General features: G+C 37.6%; 1 pseudogene; it reads right to left on the minus strand.

Moving 5' to 3' along the window:
• Positions 1–420: 420 nt before the first annotated feature.
• LOC120524591 overlaps positions 421–20,896 on the minus strand; it is a 171,872-nt pseudogene continuing 151,396 nt past the window's right edge.

Here is a 20,896-nt window from a genome sequence, read left to right on the forward strand (position 1 = left end):
ACCTGAATGATGCTCTGAATGGTTTTGTTGCCGCATTTTGGAAAAGCATGAAAGATTCCTTCAAGTAAAGGTTTAAACCAGGGTGGAGAAAATTCTAGGCTACAAAAATATATGCACAATCCACTGTATTTTCACAGAGTCTACAATGAGCTGCCTATGTTCAATACAGTATTGGTAAGGGGCCAGACACAATTAAACTATAATATTGTTTATTCTTCATTGGCCCTAAAGTTCTAGTTTAATACTTCTGATTGCTGAAAATGAATATATTTTGAGCATATATGGAAAATTAAAATGGAAACATTAATGGAAGAAAATATAAACATAAACGACCTAAAATTTAAATTAGCCTAAAATCATAAACTATGACAGAAGGGATGCATTTTAATTGCAGTACAGTACAAGGTTTACTATCTCATCTTAATTTGGCTTTTCCATGTTCTGAGTTATTCCCTGCATTCCCCCAAGGTTTCTGGGGCTAACTCTGTCCTGCTTGACCTGGAATCAAACCAAGCAGGTTCATACAAAGAATGAATAGACTTGAGAAAAACTCATTTATTAGCTAACATTTTTATTAGCTAATGGAAAACACAATTAGAAACATAAAACATCATTATCTTATAGCACAAACTGAAAAAAGAAAATACAATAATTCATTTTCAAAGAAAGTGTTACACATACAGTAGTGATAATTTTAGCTATATAGATACTGTTATGCTACTACAGATTGACTAGACCCACCTAGTTAAACATGAGAATCCAGCATAGTGACAGGAAAAAATCAGTGCAGAAGAGATCAGAAGGGCATATAAAATGAATGTTTAATTCCATATAAAGTGGTGTGAAAAACTATTTGCCCCCTTCCTGATTTCTTATTCTTTTGCATGTTTGTCACACAAAATGTTTCTGATCATCAAACACATTTAACCATTAGTCAAATATAACACAAGTAAACACAAACTGCAGTTTTTAAATGATGGTTTTTATTATTTAGGAGAAAAAAAAATCCAAACCTACATGGAACTGTGTGAAAAAGTAATTGCCCCCTGAACCTAATAACTGGTTGGGCCACCCTTAGCAGCAATAACTACAATCAAGCGTTTGCGATAACTTGCAAGGAGTCTTTTACAGCGCTCTGGAGGAATTTTGGCCCACTCATCTTTGCAGAATTGTTGTAATTCAGCTTTATTTGAGGGTTTTCTAGCATGAACCGCCTTTTTAAGGTCATGCCATAGCATCTCAATTGGATTCAGGTCAGGACTTTGACTAGGCCACTCCAAAGTCTTCATTTTGTTTTTCTTCAGCCATTCAGAGGTGGATTTGCTGGTGTGTTTTGGGTCATTGTCCTGTTGCAGCACCCAAGATCGCTTCAGCTTGAGTTGACGAACAGATGGCCGGACATTCTCCTTCAGGATTTTTTGGTAAACAGTAGAATTCATGGTTCCACCTATCACAGCAAGCCTTCCAGGTCCTGAAGCAGCAAAACAACTCCAAACCATCACACTACCACCACCATATTTTACTGTTGGTATGATGTTCTTTTTCTGAAATGCTGTGTTCCTTTTACGCCAGATGTAACGGGACATTTGCCTTCCAAAAAGTTCAACTTTTGTCTCATTAGTCCACAAGGTATTTTCCCAAAAGTCTTGGCAATCATTGAGATGTTTCTTAGCAAAATTGAGACGAGCCCTAATGTTCTTTTGCTTAACAGTGGTTTGCGTCTTGGAAATCTGCCATGCAGGCCATTTTTGCCCAGTCTCTTTCTTATGGTGGAGTCGTGAACACTGACCTTAATTGAGGCAAGTGAGGCCTGCAGTTCTTTAGACGTTGTCCTGGGGTCTTCTGTGACCTCTCGGATGAGTCGTCTCTGCGCTCTTGGGGTAATTTTGGTCGGCCGGCCACTCCTGGGAAGGTTCACCACTGTTCCATGTTTTTGCCATTTGTGGATAATGGCTCTCACTGTGGTTCGCTGGAGTCCCAAAGCTTTAGAAATGGCTTTATAACCTTTACCAGACTGATAGATCTCAATTACTTCTGTTCTCATTTGTTCCTGAATTTCTTTGGATCTTGGCATGATGTCTAGCTTTTGAGGTGCTTTGGTCTACTTCTCTGTGTCAGGCAGCTCCTGTTTAAGTGATTTCTTGATTGAAACAGGTGTGGCAGTAATCAGGCCTGGGGTGGCTACGAAATTGAACTCAGGTGTGATACACCACAGTTAGGTTATTTTTAACAAGGGGCAATTACTTTTTCACACAGGGCCATGTAGGTTTGGATTTTTTTCTCCCTAAATAATAAAACCATCATTTAAAAACTGCATTTTGTGTTTACTTGTGTTATATTTGACTAATGGTTAAATGTGTTTGATGATCAGAAACATTTTGTGTGACAAACATGCAAAAGAATAAGAAAGCAGGAAGGGAGCAAATAGTGTTTCACACCACTGTACACAGTAAAGTAGATACTTAGTTCAAGGAGGAAGAAATCCATCTGAAATGACAATAACTTGAGAATCCATCCATCCATCCATTATCCAACCCGCTATATCCTAACTACAGGGTCACGGGGGTCTGCTGGAGCCAATCCCAGCCAACACAGGGTGCAAGACAGGAAACAAACCTCGGGCAGGGTGCCAGCCCACCACAGGGCGCGCACACACACACACACCAAGCACAAACTAGGGACAATTTAGAATCGGCAATATACCTAACCTGCATGTCTTTGGACTGTGGGAGGAAACCCATGCAGACACGGGGAGAACATGCAAAATCCACGCAGGGACGATCCGGGCAGCTAACCATTAAGGGCCTCCTAACTGCGAGGAAGCAGCGCTACCCACTGCGCCACCGTGCCACCCATAATGAAATCTCCTTCGTGAAATATAGTTTGAAATGAAGCAACACAAAAGGTACAGCCCTGTTTGGAGGGCCAGAGCGTCTCTACAAATTGCCTCAACACTCAACACTTTATGAGGTTTCGTACGGAATCTAAATGTAGAGAGAAAGTTCTAAAAAAATAATGAAGAAAATGTACAATAAATGTATGATAAATGATCAAATTATGTGAAAAAGAATTAAAAAAATAAAAATAAACAGAACATTCTTCATTTTGAATCCAACAATGGGAAAATGATAAAGGTGGCTTTCTAACAGGCGTACCATCGCCACATGCTTCAGGTGAAGTCTTTAAAAGAGATTTTGTTAAAAGAAAGGAACATGGACATGCTGCACTAACTGGGAAGCAATTGTCTAACTTGGCCTAGGAGCTAATTTCCTTTTAAAGTAATATTTTTTTATTTTATCCATAATTTCTTCTGTTTTGAGAGTGTATACAATTGGGTTCAGCATTGGAGGAATGGAAACTGAAAGAGAACTGTTCAGTATTCTTGAATTTGAGGTTATGCTGTAGCCAGCCATTACAGTGAAATAGGTTAAAAATAAAGGTGTGTAATAGATTCCCACTAGAATTAAATGGGAAGTGCATGTTTTAAATGCTTTCTGACTATCAACAGATGATAATTTAGAGAGTGCTCTGAAAATGCATGCATATGTAAAAAGGATAAAACAAAATGGAACAAAAAATGCTACAATAATGTACACATTTGCCATTTCAATATTTAGTGAAATGTCGTTGCAAGCCAAATAAATCACTGGTCCATGATCACAAAAGTAACTTTTTACCACAAGAGAACTACAAAAGGATAGATTGCTTATTAGACCAACAGATATTAGAACCAGAGCTGCCATAATTAACCAAAGAATCACAATTATTAACAACATTCTAAATGGAATATTAATTGTGTGTTGATGTAAGGGAAAACATATTGCAATGAATCTGTCATAAGCAAGTAACATAAGTGAGAATGACTGCATCCCAACAAAAAAGTGCACAAAGAAGACACTGCACATACAGGCTTCATACTTGACAAATCTGTGATTAAAAAGAAATGTGTCTATAGCTTTTGGTATAACAGCTGTGCTGCAGCAGGCATCAATAACAGCCATATGACAGATAGCTAAATATTTAGGAGTGTGCAGTGACTGATGACGCCATATTATGACAATAATCAAAGCATTTGACTGAAGTGTTAGGAAGTAAACTATAGACAAAAAAGCCCAAAACAAGTTTTCATATGGTAAATCTGTAAACCCACCAATAAAAAGCCCAGTTGGGCGAACATGTGTTTTGTTTGAAAAGGCTGTGTCTTCCATTGATTATCCCCTTTAAAATCTCCTTTTCACATTTCTGTAAAAGTAAAACAAATGATTAATATATACTTTTATTGTTTTATTGATCTTACACAAACCAAATTGACACGGATTTCAGTGAGAATCAGAATACTTACCAGAAGTATGGGAGCGAAAATGGCTAAGTTTTGACTTGATCAAGCAATGTAAAGAGCTTTGAAACACTCTCATTGCAGAGTATTTATATGTTAAATGAGAGAGAGTGTTGAGTTTTCAACAGTGACAGTTTTCTCTGTTGGGATACAGTTAATCTGAAAGTAATAACATATTTTAATTGGGCCATCAGAGATGGGTTTGCAGTGATTTGTTTTTTTTCCCTTATAATACAACATGAGCATAACAAGTATTCAACAGACATGATCATGTAAAATGAGAATGTAAGAAATAATGAAAACATTATTAAAGAAGATTGGGAGACCAGGCCATTGCAGATAAAATTAGCCAGGAAACACTAGAAATACATTAGCAGGTCACCAGAAAGCAGGACGTAGAACTGTAGGATGAATTTGAAGTCCACACATAAAAAAATGCAAATACACCATAGAGAGACACATAATATATCTTTAAAATACCATCACTTACCATTGCTACATCCATCATTCAACCCGCTATATCCTAACTACAGGGTCACGGGGGTCTGCTGGAGCCAATCCCAGTCAACACAGGGTGCAAGGCAGGAAATAAACCCCGGGCAGGGCGCCAGCCCACCGCAGGGCACACACACACACCCACCAAGGGTGAGAATTGATAATGCACCTAACCTGCATGTCTTTGGACTGTGGGAGGTAACCCATGCAGACATGGGGAGAACATGCAAACTCCACACAGGGAGGACCCGGGAAGCGAACCCGGGTCTCCTAACTGGGAGGCAACAGCGCTACACACTGCGTCACCGTGCCGCCCCATTGCTACATTCAGAGTTTTATTTAAATTGATTGATTTTATAAAATTACTGCAAAACAAATATTTCAATTCTGAAAGCTTTCCTCATAAGTAGTAAGTTCTCAGTCCCACTATACCAATCTCCTGTTTTTATCATTTGTAACAAGCAACCATTTGGATCTGGAAAGAAGCAAAGGAAGCTAAAATATACAGCATATACTAATATATACTAATATTTCCTCAAATTAAGAAACCTATATAGATCATGTTTTCAAGGTGCTTCTAAGTCTTAGATACAAGGTATCTATTGTCACACTGGAAGAGTGTGAATTCCACTAGACGTATGTTTTCTTTGTTAGTTATGAAATTACATGTTCTGGAATAAAAAATTGACCAAACCAAGGTAAAAGCAGTACTTAACTGAGACGCCCACTTTCATAAAACAAGTTCAATGATTTTGATCACACCCACCTCAACCGTAAAAAGACAACCAACCACCTAGGGTTTGAAGTAGATAACAAAATACTTTTACCTCTGCACCCATATTATGCCAACCAGCCTACACCTTTCCTTTTTAATTGGAAGTGAATGCCTGCAGTATGCATGTTGGGACAATACGTTTTGAAAGACTCCTGGACAAAGGGAGGTTACATCTCTATACATTTAATTCAAAGGAAATAACATTAATGGAGTGACATTATGGTTTACCATAAGACCTACAAATGCCAGGAAACAATGGGAGATCGTCGGATGAAGAAAACAATATGAAGTAAATGGCTTACACACGGCAAGGCAGGTCACTAACTGAGACTATTCTATAGTCAGAGGGACAAAAAGTAGTTAGAATATAGTAATTTAATTGAACTTGTAATGGTTATAAGAACCTCAAATAAACTATACACTAATATTTAGGAAAACATTTAATATAGCTTAAATAACTAGCAAATGGCTCTTACACTTTCATTACCGAATTTCTGGTGTTTTGACTTTCTGTTCGGCTATTGAGTAAATTTCCAGTTTAGTCATTTTGGTTTGGTGCTGGTGATTCTGATTTTCTAATTTTGACCCTAGGTACTCTGTTGACCACATGTTTGGGTCTTGTTTTTTTAATTCTATTTGCAGTATCACTTGGCCTTCCTTATTTTCCCACAGTGGAAGAACAACACCTAAGACAGCACTGTGATCATTATGTTTTCTAAAATGCTGCTCTGCAAGAGTTGATTTAACAAAACAAATGCAGGTAGCAAATAAGAATATTAAACACTCTGAAATGGAAAGGTCAGGGTAAAGTGATCAGTTTGAAGGATTACGCCAAATATTTGAGAGACTAATCTTAATTTTTGCCTACCAAGCTGATCCCCTCAAGATGAGAGACTAATCTTAATTTTTGCCTACCAAGCTGATCCCCTCAAGATTCTTATAGATCTTTACCCTCCAATACTGGATTTACATGGAGAAATGAACTTCACATTAGCAGATATTGTTTTGCCTTGAAAGCATATTATTTTACTGTGATTTATCATAGGAATTTCCACTTCTTAAATAGTGATGCTGTCTTCTGTGTACACAATCTTTTGGTGAGATTTGCTTCTTCTGTACCTCATCAGTAATGCCAAGACCCCACGCAGAAAACATCTAGGAGACTTTACCCCAATGTTCAGTTCAGTAGGCAGAAAGGGTCGACTAGGAGAGAGATCAATATGTGGGAAGAGTAAGAAAGTTATAGAAGAGATAAAGAAAACGTTTTAAAAGCACTTACATTTTTTACAATGTGTTTATCTATGCATATTTCATTGAGCACTGTATACTCCTTTTATATTTTGCTCGTTTTTTTGTGTACTACTTTTAAATCTTATGTATTAAGTGTGCACAGTAACCTAAACTTTTAAATTGAACTGCTTAAACAAACTAGAACCGAAATTAATATACTGCTAAATCAGATAAAAGGCTGATAAACTAATAATTAGAAACCAAACCAGTGTGTTTCTTCGTGCCGGTCCCAAGCCTGGATAAATGGGAAGGGTTACGTCAGGAAGGGCATCCGGTGTAAAATTTTGTCAAATCAATATGCGGACAACAATACAAATTTCCATACTGGATCAGTCAGGCCCGGGTTTAACAGCCACCACCACCAGTACTGTTAGCCAAAAGGGTGCTGGCAGAAATTGGGTTACTTTGAATGTTGGCAGTATGACTGATAAGGGGAGAGAGATAGCAGATATGATGGAGAGAAGGAAGGTTGATAAATTGTATGTGGAAATGACTAAATGGAAGGGGAGTAAGAGCAGGTGGATCAGATGTGGATTCAAATTGTTCTATCACAGTGTGGATGGGAGGAGAAATGGAGTAGAGGTTATTCTGAATGAACATCATGTGAAGAGTGTTTTGGAGGTGAAAAGAGTGTCAGGCAGAGTAATGATTATGATGCTGGAAATTGGAGGTGTGATGAATAATGTTATTAGTGCATATGCCCCACAAGCTGGGTGCGCGATGGATGATGGATGATGATTTTTGGAGTGAGCTGGATGAAGTGATGAACAGCGTACCCAAGGGACAGAAAATGGTGATTGAAGCACAGTTCAATGGACATGTTGGTTAAGAGAACATGAGATGAGGAGGTGATGAGTATGTATGTTGTCAAGAAGAGGAATGAAGAAACTCAGATGATAGTGGATTTTGCCAAAAGGTTGGACAATACATATTTTAAGAAGAGGGAGGAACATAGGGTGACGTATAACAGTGGAGGAAGATACACACAAGTAGATTAAAATCTATGCAGAAGAGTCAGTCTGAAGGAGATTGAAGACTGTAAAGTGATGGCAGGATAAAGTGTAGTTAGGCAGCATATGATGATGGTCTGTAGGATGACATTGGATATCAAGAAAAGGAAGAGAGTGACGGCAGAACCAGTTATCAAATGGTTAAAGTTGAAAAATTAAGACTGCAAGGTTGAGTTTAGGGAGGAGGTGAGACAGGCATTGGGTGGCAGTTAAGAGTTACCAGACAGTTGGGCAAGTACAGCAGATGTAGTAAGGGTGACAGCAAGAAGGGTGCTTGGTGTGACATCTGGACAGAGGAAGGAGGAAAAAGAAACCTGGTAGTGGAATGGGGAAGTACAGGAGAGTATACAGAGGAAGAGGATGGCAAAGAAGAAGTGGGATAGAGTCAGAGAGATGCAGAAAGTATACAAGAGCATAAGGAAATAAGATGCAAGGTGAAGAGAGAGGTGGTAAAGGCTAAAGACAAGGCGTATGATGATTTGTATGAGATTTTGGACACTATGTAGGGAGAAAAAGACCTGTACCGATTGGCTAGACAGAGGAACCGAGCTCGGAAAGATGTGCAGCAGGTTAGGGTAATAAAGGATAAAGATGGAAACATACTCACAAGCGAGGAGATGGAAGGAGTACTTTGAGAGGCTGATGAATGAAGTGAACGAGAGAGAGAAGAGGTTGGATGATGTGGAGATAGTGATTCAGGAAATGCGGTGGATTAGCAAGGAGGAAAAAAGGACAGCTGTGAGGAGGATGAAAAATGGAAAGGCCGTTGGTCCAGATGACATACCTGTGGAAGAATGGAGGTGTTTAGGAGAGATCGCAGTGGAGTTTTTAACCATATTGTTTAATGGAATCTTGGAAAGTGAGAGAATGCCTGAGAAGTGGAGAAGAAATGTACTAGTACCGATATTTAAGAATAAGGGGGATATGCAGAGCTGTATTAACTACAGGGGGATAAAATTGATGAGCCACAGCATGAAGTTATGGGAAAGACTAGTGGAAGGTAGGTTAAGATGTGAGACGATGATTAGTGAGCAGCAGTTTGGTTTCATGCCAAGAAAGAACACCACAGATGCAATGTTTGCTTTGAGAATGTTGATGGAGAAGTATAGAGAAGGCCAGAAGGAGTTACATTGTGTCTTTGTGGACCTGGAGAAAGCATATGACAGGGTACCTTTAGATGAGCTGTGGTATTTTATGAGGAAGTCATAAGTGGCAGAGAAGTACGTAAGAGTTGTACAGGATATGTACGAGGGAAGTGTGACAGTGGTGAGGTCTGCGGTAGGAGTGACCAATGCATTCAAGGTGGAGGTGGGATTACATCAGGGATCAGCTCTGAGCTCTTTCTTATTTGCAATGGTGATGAACAGGTTGACAGACAAGATTAGACAGGATTCCCCATGGACTATGATATTTGTTGATGACATTGTGATCTGTAGCGATAGTAGATAGCAGATTGAGGAATTTGGAGACGTGGAGATATGCTCTTCAGAGGAGAGGAATGAAAGTCATTAGGAACAAGACAGAATACATGTATATAAATAAGAGGGAGGTCAAGGAGTAGAGTTGGTGAAGGTGGATGAGTTTATATACTTAGGATCAACAGTGCAGAGTAATGGGGATTGTGGAAGAGAATTTTGTGAAAAAGTGAGTGCAGGCAGGGTGGAATGGGTAGAGAAGAGTGTCAGGAGTAATTTGTGCAGATGGGTATCAGCAAGAGTGAAAGGGAAGGTCTACAGGATGGTTGTGAGACGAGCTATGTTATATGGGTTGGAAATGGTGGTACTTACCAGAAAGCAGCAGAGAGAGGTGGAAGTAGTTGAGTTAAAGATGCTAAGATTTGCATTGGGTGTGATGACAATGGATAGGATTAGAAATAAGTACATTAGAGGGTCAGCTCAAGTTGGACGGTTGGGAAACAAAGTCAGGATGTGAGAATTTGTTGGTTTGGACATGTGCAGTGGAGAGATGCTGAGTATCTTGGGAGAAAGGTGTTAAGGATAGAGCTGCAAGGTAAGAGGAAAAAAGGAAGGCTTAAGAGAAGGTTTATGGATGTGGTGAGAGAGGACATCTAGGTGAAGAAGAAGAATGTCCTAGAGATATGTGATTATTTCAGTCACTAACATTTGAACAAAGGCCCTCAGCTCATTGGACTTGGTACTTCAATACTGCTGGAGGCTGCTACACTACTGCAAGGCCTACAGAAATGCCTCGTTTGTGAATTCTGACCACAGACTTGTTGTTGCCATTGTAAGGATCCAGCATAGGTACAGTAGGCTACCTAGAAGAATGAGGCTGCACTTGGCAGACTCCAAGATCAGACTGTTTCTAATGAGTTTACACATAGTTTGTTTAAGGAACTCTCAAATCTGGGTGCAACTGCCGATCCTAATGTGATGTGGGAGACCTTCCGTGATAAGATCCTGAAAGTTGCTGAGGGTTGTGTTGGTGTTGCTGGTATTACCAGGAGGTATTTTGTCTCGCAGGACACCCTGGATATAATCGAAAGGAGTCGCAGCGCAAGGCTTGATAGCAACTCCAGCCTGTACTGGGAACTAAGAAGGATGGTGGAGAGGACTATGATTGCAGATAAGGAGGCAATTCTAAGCGGAATTTGTGAACAAAGGATACGCCATCCATCTGTGTTCTAGTAATACACGTCCTGCTTACATAAGAATCAAAGTATTACACACATCCAAAACTGTTCCTCTGGGAGTTGTAGTCAAGGCAGGTGATGTAATGGTCCTTACAGATGATGCTGCAGTTGTGACCCACTGGGCTGCCTACTTTGAGCAGCTGTCTAATCTGATCCTCCAGCAAGGACATTGGACATCTCTGGGCCTATGGTTCTTGGGACTGGTCCTCCAATTAGCTGTGAACCACCTAATCTCACTGAGATTGCACAGATGATGAACCAGCAGAGGGTAGAGAAGGTTGCAGGGAACTGTGCTATCCAGGATGAATTTCTCCAGGCTGGGGGTAAGGCTGTCCTCCTATCAATGCAAGCAATCTTTGCTTCCATTTGGGAGATGGGCATCTTCCCATTTGAATGGAAAAAAAGACTTCTCATCCCTATCTAGAAAGGGAAGGGTGGATGCCTGGATTGCCAAAACTGCAGGTGGATAACACTGCTCTTGGACCAGGGTAAGGTCCTTGCTAGGGTAATCTCCAATAAGATGTGTGATCACTTGTTCACCTATCAACGAACAGAGCACTCTGATTTTACACCTAAGAAGTCTACTATCGACCTAATCCTGGCACTGAGGGTTCTCATTGAGTACAAATGAGAATATCATCAGAGTTTCTTTGCAGCCTTTGCTAATTTTCATAAAACATCCAACTAAGTTGATCGAGTTGCCCTGTGGGACATCCTGAGACTTTGCAGGATCCTCTTGGCTGCTGAATATCATGGCAGGCCTGGACACTTGTACTGTGAGTGCTGTGAAGAGTGGAGGAAGAACCTTTGCATTTTCCCAGTTGATTCTGGGTTTTGTCAATGGTGTATTCTTGCTTCTACACGCCTGCTGTCCCGCCTCTTTGAATATGTAAATCAATCAATATAAATAGCCCTTAAGCTCAGCGTTCTGTGAAAAGACAATAGGAAATGCACGGGGGAAAATAGAGTTTCAGCGAATAGCAAGTGGAGGCAAAGACAAACGTACTATTTGTTGGTTTAAACAGTGGTATAAGCAACAAAAGGAAGTCGATCGAGTGACATAGCATATCAGAGCAACTTGAAAGCTCAAGTTCGCACAGTAAATAAGAAATAAAAAAGTTGTCACATATCAAAGTCGCCGTGAAAAGGCGAGTCGTAGCCCACCATCTGAGTTTCACATGAAAGCTCATTAGGGTACAGAGAAAAAAACTAGGCACACAGTGGGAAAAAAAGCACGAAATGTCAACTTTAATCTCGAAATTTCAACTTTAATAACATAGTTTATTTTGTCATTAAAATAGAACATCATAAACTTAATCTTAAAATCGTTTAATTTACTAGTTTCTCAAATCCCATCGTAACTAAAGTAGCACATTAAAATGCTTGGTTTTGTATTTGATCTTCTATGTGCTCTATGTGTGTGAATCACTATGTGCTTCCGGGTTTTGTCTTCCTCCGACAGGACACAGAATCAATTACATTCGTAATATTAAAGCTCTCTGAATAATTAAAATACTGAGATGTATACTTGATATAATTTTCATGATGATAGGAGTTAAAGAATGCTATTAAACATGGGAACATGGTGGCACAGTAATTGTGCGCGACCTTCGATGAATTTATTGCAGCAGTACTGTCTCTTTCAAACGTACTAACCCCCAATTCCTGTCCTTACCTTTCTTTCTCCAAATACCCAATCACCACACAATCAGCTCTGTAATAGACGTTAAGCCAACTGTAAACTTATAACGCCGATTCTTCAAAACTTTTAAGGAACACTGAAATATCTTCATAGTACATGTTTAATTATTCAATCCTTCAAGCCAGTCCCAGTGAAGCATACAGTGCAAGGCAGGAAAAATCCATGAACGGAGTGCCAGATCCTTGCTAGCGTAGCGACACTGTTTCCTTTATTATTAACAACATAGATTATTTCAATGAAGTTAAAGTTTTATCTGTATAATATAATAAACATATTTTGCTGCATTTCATCTTTAAAATGATATCGTCATCATATGTAAATACACGCTTTATAAAGTGGCTCTGGTTGTGTAATATTATAACTGTAGTGCAAGTTTACAGTGGGGTGATTGTACTAATAAGTCCAAACAGTTCTACAAGGAGCAGTTGATGGACAGATTGATTGCCTTTAGAGCTCTTGGGATTAAACTCTTTCTGAACCGTGAGGTCTGTACAGGACAGATTTTGAAGCGTTTGCCGTGTGACAAGCAGTTCAAATAGGAAGCTGAAGCAGCGTGTGCTTGATGCTGTATACTGATAATTCTTTTTCAGCTTCTCCGAGTGGTGCAGTGAGAGTAATATGGAAAAAGACAATCTGCTGTGGCAACCCCTAACGGGAGCAGCTGAAATAAAAAAAAGAAGGTGCAGTGTGAGTAACAACGCTAAACCAGCTATGGTATTTGGAATAGTCTGGCCATTTTGTGGACCATTATATTGTTATAGGTTAATTACACCCAGATGCATTAAACTAATAAGCAATATGCGGTTAATGTCAGTGTATTTATAAAGCAGCGTCAAGGATGTGGATCTGAAAAAGAAAGATAAGCCACACAAGAACAGTAGCACTGCTTTGACGCTGGGTGCCACCAGTCTGCAAAACTGAGTGGAGAACTTGCGTACGACAGGGTATGAGGTACCATGGAAATGTGCGTGGCTTTATGCCAAGTTTGTTTTATACATCACGATTTAAACGTGGAAACGTTGTTACGCAACATTTCTGTGCATACGCACCATTTATACATGAGGCCCCTGATGTTTAAGCCAAATGCCAGTAAGAAAACGAATATAACTCCTAAATTACTACCATTCCTCATAATTGCAATCTTTCCTTAAAAAGAGATGTTTAACACTTGAAACTTTAAAATGCTTTGATGAGAAGACATTAACACTGTACCTAAAGTTATTATGCAGAATTTATTATTTATATGGGCACCTTTAGAAGAAGATCTGATTTTTTAATTTAACAGCAAATTATGATCACTGTATATGTTGCATATGATTTTTATTTGGAGTATCTTTCAAGTTAATACCAAATTCTTGGAATGATATCCTAGAAGGATAACAGTTAGAATGAAAAAGTTATTAACATTATAATATGCAGTATCAGACTTGAATGATGCTCTGAAAGATTTTGTTGCCAACTTTTTGGTAAAGCATGAAAGATTCCATCAAGTAAAGGTTTAAACCAGGGTGGAGATAATTCTAGGCTGCAAAAATATATACACAATCCACTATATTTTCACAGAGTCTACAATGAGCTGCCTCTGTTCAATACAATGTTGGTAAGGGGCAAGACCCAATTAAACTATAATATTGCTTATTCTTCATTGGCCCTAAAGGTCTAGTTTAATACTTCTGATTGCTGAAAATGAATACATTTTGAGCACGTATGAAAAATTTAGATGGAAACTGTAATCATCCAAGAAAAATATAAACATAAACAGCCTAAAATTCAAACTAACCTAAAATCACAAACTTTGGCACAAGGGATGCATTTTAATTGCAGTACAGTACTGGGTTTACTGTCTCATTTTAATTTGGCTTTTCCATGTTCCGAGTTATTTCCTGCATTCCCCCAAGGTTTCTGGGCTGACTCTGTCCTGCTTGACCTGGAGTCAAACCAAGCAGGTTCATACAAAGAATGAATAAACATGAGAAAAACTCATTTATTAGCTAACATTTTTTATTAGCTAATTTAAAACACAATTAGAAACATAAAGCATCATCATTTTATAGCACAAAATGAAAAAATAAAAAATACAATAATACATTTTCAAAAACAAATATTACACATACAGTAGTGATAATTTTAGCTGTTATGCTAGTACAGATTGACTAGACCCATCTAGTTAAATATGAGAATCCGGCATAGTGACAGGAAAAAATCAGTGCGGAAGAGATCATGAGGCATGTAGAATGAATGTTTAATTCCATATATACAGTAAAGTACTGTATACAGTGGTGTGAAAAACTAATTGCCCCCTTCCTGATTTCTTATTCTTTTGCATGTTTGTCACACAAAATGTTTCTGATCATCAAACACATTTAACCATTAGTCAAATATAACACAAGTAAACACAAAATGCAGTTTTTAAATGATGGTTTTTATTATTTAGGGAGAAAGAAAATCCAAACCTACATGGCCCTGTGTGAAAAAGTAATTGCCCCCTTGTTAAAAAATAACCTAACTGTGGTGTATCACACCTGAGTTCAATTTCCGTAGCCACCCCAGGCCTGATTACTGCCACACCTGTTTCAATCAAGAAATCACTTAAATAGGAGCTGCCTGACACAGAGAAGTAGACCAAAAGCACCTCAAAAGCTAGAAGTCATGCCAAGATCCAAAGAAATTCAGGAACAAATGAAGTAATTGAGATCTATCAGTCTGGTAAAGGTTATAAAGCCATTTCTAAAGCTTTGGGACTCCAGCGAACCACAGTGAGAGCCATTATCCACAAATGGCAAAAACATGGAACAGTGGTGAAACTTCCCAGGAGTGGCGGCCGACCAAAATTACCCCAAGGCGCAGAGACGACTTATCCGAGAGGTCACAAAGACCCCAGGACAACGTCTAAAGAACTGCAGGCCTCACTTGCCTCAATTAAGGTCAGTGTTCACGACTCCACCATAAGAAAGAGACTGGGCAAAAACAGCCTGCATGGCAGATTTCCAAGACGCAAACCACTGTTAAGCAAAAAGAACATTAGGGCTCGTCTCAATTTTGCTAAGAAACATCTCAATGATTGCCAAGACTTTTGGGAAAATACCTTGTGGACTGATGAGACAAAAGTTGAACTTTTTGGAAGGCAAATGTCCCGTTACATCTGGCGTAAAAGGAACACAGCATTTCAGAAAAAGAACATCATACCAACAGTAAAATATGGTGGTGGTAGTGTGATGGTCTGGGGTTGTTTTGCTGCTTCAGGACCTGGAAGGCTTGCTGTGATAGATGGAACCATGAATTCTACTGTCTACCAAAAATCCTGAAGGAGAATGTCCGCCATCTGTTCGTCAACTCAAGCTGAAGCAATCTTGGGTGCTGCAACAGGACAATGACCCAAAACACACCAGCAAATCCACCTCTGAATGGCTGAAGAAAACCAAAATGAAGACTTTGGAGTGGCCTAGTCAAAGTCCTGACCTGAATCCAATTGAGATGCTATGGCAAGACCTTAAAAAGGCGGTTCATGCTAGAAAACCCTCAAATAAAGCTGAATTACAACAATTCTGCAAAGATGAGTGGGCCAAAATTCCTCCAGAGCGCTGTAAAAGACTCATTGCAAGTTATCGCAAACGCTTGATTGCAGTTGATTGCAGATTGCTGCTAAGGGTGGCCCAACCAGTTATTAGGTATTAGGGGGCAATTACTTTTTCACACAGGGCCATGTAGGTTTGGATTTTTTCTCCCTAAATAATAAAAACCATCATTTAAAAACTGCATTTTGTGTTTACTTGTGTTATATTTGACTAATGGTTAAATGTGTTTGATGATCAGAAACATTTTGTGTGGCAAACATGCAAAAGAATAAGAAATCAGGAAGGGGGCAAATAGTTTTTCACACCACTGTATACTTAGTTCAAGGAAGAAAATATCCAACTGAAATGACAATAATTTGAGAATGTTCAGACTAAACTCTAATGTCTTTATAATCAAGACGCATGCTGTGAATACATTTTCATGGCTATGCATCTTTTCAACATTGCATATACTGAATGATAATGAAATCTCCTTTATGAAATATAGTTTGAAATGAAGCAACACAAAAGGCACAGCCCTGTTTGGAGGGCCACAGTGAACAGAACTTATGTCTCTACAAATTGCCTCAACACTCGTTAATAAAAGCTTACCATCTTAAAGTCATCAAACAAAATGTGGAAATTGTAGAAAATTATAGTCTCTAAAGAAGAAGCAAATAATTTAATTAGATCAGTGTTCCTTTTATGAGGTTTCTTACGGAATGTAAATGTAGAGAGAAAGTTCTAAAGAATAATGAAGAAAATGTACAATAAATGTATGATAAATGATCAAATTATGTGAAAAAGAATAAAAAAAATAAACAAACAGAACATTCTTCATTTTGAATCCGACAATGGGAAAATGATAAAGGTGGCTTTCTAACAGGCGTACCATCGCCACATGCTTCATTGGAAGTTTTTAAAAGAGATTTTGTTAAAAGAAAGGAACATGGACATGCAGCACTAACTGGGAAGCAATTGTCTACCTTGACCTAGGGGCTAATTTCATTTTAAAGTAATATTTCTTTATTTTATCCATAATCTCTTCTGTTTTGAGAGTGTACACAATTGGGTTCAGCATTGGAGGAATGGAAACTGAAAGAGAACTGTTCAGTATTCTTGAATTTGAGGTTATACTGTAGCCAGCCATTACAGTGAAATAGGTTAAAAGCAAAGGTGTGTAATAGATTCCCACTAGAATTAAATGGGAAGTGCATGTTTTAAATGCTTTCTGTCTATCAACAGATGATAATTTAGAAAGAGCTCTGAAAATACATGCATATGTAAAAAGGATAAAACAAAATGGAACAAAAAATGCTACAATAATGTACATATTTGCCATTTCAATATTTAGTGAATTATCGTTGCAAGCCAAATAAATCACCGGTCCATGATCACAAAAGTAACTTTTTACCACAAGAGAACTACAAAAGGATAGGTTGCTTATTAGACCAACAGATATTAGAACCAGAGCTGTCATAATTAACCAAAGAATCACAATTATTAACAACATTCTAAATGGAGTATTAATAGTGTGTTGATGTAAAGGAAAACATATTGCAATGAATCTGTCATAAGCAAGTAACATAAGTGAGAATGACTGCATCATAACAAAAAAGTGCACAAAGAAGAGACTGCACATACACGCTTCATACTTGACAAATCTGTGATTAAAAAGAAATGTGTCTATAGCTTTCGGTATAACAGCTGTGCTGCAGCAGGCATCAATAACAGCCATATGACAGATAGCTAAATATTTAGGAGTGTGCAATGACTGATGACGCCATATTATGACAATAATCAAAGCATTTGACTGAAGTGTTAGGAAGTAAACTATAGACAAAAAAGCCCAAAACACGTTTTCATATGGTAAATCTGTGAACCCACCAATAAAAAGCCCAGCTGGACGAACATGTGTTTTGTTTGAAAAGGCTGTGTCTTCCATTGATTATCCCCTTTAAAATCTTCTTTTCCAAGGTTGTAGTCACATTTCTGAAGAATTAAAAACATATAATTTATATATATATAATTTTTTGATTTACGAATCTTACACAAACCATATAGACACAGATTTCAGTGTGAATCAGAATACTTACCAGAAGTATGGGAATGAAAATGGCAAAGTTTTGACTTGATCAAGCAATGTAAACAGTTTTGAAACACTCCCATTGCAGAGTATTTATATGTTAAATGAAAGAGAGTGTTGAGTTTTCAACAGTGACAGTTTTCTCCATAGGGATACAGTTAATCTGAAAGTAATAACATATTTTAATTGGGCCATCAGAGATAGGTTTGCAGTGATTTGTTTTTTTTTCCTTTATAATACAACATGAGCGTAACAAGTATACAACAGACATGATCATGTAAAATGAGAATGTAAGAAATAATGAAAACATTATTAAAGAAGATTGGGAGACCAGGCCATTGCAGATAAAATTAGCCAGGAAACAATAGAAATACATTGGCAGGTTACTTACATTAGGAAATCTAAACAAATTAGAACAAACTGCAGGTTACCAGATAGCAGGACTTAAAACTGAGGGATTGAATTTGAAATCCACACATAAAAAATGTAAATGAGAATAAAAAAATTGCAAAAACACCATAGAGAAGAAACATAATATATCTTAAAAATACCATCACTTACCATTGCTACATTCACAGTTTTATTTACTTTTATTGATATTATAATATTAGTGCAATACAAATATTTCCATTCTGAAAGCCTTACTCGTAAATAGTATATATTAAGTTGTCAATCCCACTATAGAAATCTCCCTTTCACAGTAGTTTTATTTACTAAAGAAATTTACAAAGACCTTCACCTTTTGTAAGCCACACTCCAGAGTAACTTAGTCAGAAGTTGATCAAAGTAGAATCAAGCCATTTACAACTAAATGTTAATAAAATACTCTTTAATCAGTAATGTCATATTAAATTCATCTTTACTCTTTATGTAGCCTTTTAGATTATGACATTCTTTTAGCAACATTACACATAGAAAAACATTCCTGCTACAGTTCAATCATTTGTACTTTTCTTCTGCCAGTCCCTCTTTTCCTGCACTTAAATGACTGATCTTATTCTTTTATGTTCAGTAGTGGAGAAGTGAGACAAGCAACTTTTAAAATAACAAAAGAATATTACTTTAGTTCTGCAAGCAAAGTTGCTACTTAGTGGCTTGGATGATTACTAAAATGTTGAAGATTCAACTAGGAAGGGAGTGACCTATAGCAACTACACGATATTCTAAACCTGTTACATCAGTTCACTATATACTATGTTTGTAAGGTTCTCAGTTTCCATTTGACTTGTTTGATGATGCCCTCCTGACATAATATCAGAAAAGCTGTAATTATATTTTAATAGGTAGTTGCACTTATGGTATTTCACTTTGCCACTCCCAAAAATTACAATATCCCATTAGCAATCAAACATTATACAGTATGTATATATAACGCATTGCACAGAGATTAGAAGAAAAACGTGAAAATGAAAAAGTATGAGCTCCACAAGAGATCCATTATCTTTCTTGGTTATCAAATTGCATGTTGTGGGTTAAAAATTGACCAAACAAAGATAAAACCAATACTGAACTTTAAGCCACCTACCTTCATAATGTGAGGCTAATGGGCGTCTTTAGATAGTTTGTAGTTTTGTGATCACTCCCATCCCTGACAAAGAAAAGTGGCTAGAGTTTCAGATTGACACAGGAAGCACAATTTTTCAGATGCTTCAGCATTTCAAGGAAGTGTTCATCTTTGCACCCATACTATGCCTCCCAAGAATACTCCCGTTCTTTTTAAATAAGTAGTATGACTAATACTGTAATAGCTTCTCAGCGTACAGGAGTCTGAGAAAGTATGTCCTTTCACTTTCTTTCAGAGACGTTAACACAGCAAAAATATGATGGTGGGAATTAACTGACCATAAAACCTTACTCACAGGAACATGCCAACTTCACACAGATAACAATTGTTCTTGTGTTTCAAATGCAGCAGCACTATCCAGTGTCCTTTTAAATTTTTGCATTGTCTGCTGTGCAACCGCTTTGGAAGTATTTACAAACAGAGAACAAAAGTTTCCTTGATCAGCTTTGCATGCACCTGGGTTCAACATGCTATTTTAGACTTTTAGCCATTACCACTATAAGGAGAAAAAAGTTAAAAAACAAAAAAGAATGTCAAAATGTTTCAATTGAATAAGCTGATTGATGTTTTTGTTCATGTCTACCGGAATGAAGTAAATGAATATACTAAATGTTGCATTGTAATGAGCTGTGCATGTTTAGCCCTTTTTATAAGTTTCATTTAACAAACATTTTCAAAGCAACTTAAACTCTGTAAAAATAAACTTTATTTAAGAGATGTGGTCATCAAAACCTATGATAAAAACAGCAGTTTAAAACAGTGACCCATTGTAAAAGAAATTATGAAATAAAAAATCAATTTGAAACATCACTGTAGGAAATATTGTAATAAATGAAACACACACAAAATGTACAAGGAAATTAAAGACCTATCTCCAGATAAACATCTGAAGGGCATCAAAAAAGAATTAAAATATAAACACCGTAGCACTGATGTTGTTAGCACTTGCAACATTCTGTTAAAAGTGTAAAAAAATAAATTCCAGTAAGGAATAAAAGAGATGTTGCAAATTCAAATGTTTGGTGAATATGCAAATTCTATTTTAGTGACATAAAAAGAGGTACTAGAGTGGGCAGAAATAGACAGGAAAATGCTTTACCTGATTTTAGCAGACCAAGCAGCTGGCATAAAAAAATAATTAAATAAATAAATAAGTTTTCAAGAGAATACTGTAGGACAATGTCTGAATAATGAAGTGAACTTTGAACAAACCAATGCAAACCTCAATGACTTTTATTGTTTGTTAATGGTACCTGCTGTATCTGTCTCTTCTCTGCCAAAGATGATGGGTGTTTCACAGGTATCAAAAAGTAAAGATAGTGAGGTAGGGGGCGCCTATTTTTCTCTCTCTAATGAATACAAAACAAAAATAATTATAGTACCCTTTCCTTTCAAAGGTTTTTTAGCCTTGGGATATTATAACAAAATCTT

The sequence above is a fragment of the Polypterus senegalus genome, chromosome 2 (assembly GCF_016835505.1).
Source record: "Polypterus senegalus isolate Bchr_013 chromosome 2, ASM1683550v1, whole genome shotgun sequence".
Lineage (NCBI taxonomy): Eukaryota > Metazoa > Chordata > Cladistia > Polypteriformes > Polypteridae > Polypterus > Polypterus senegalus.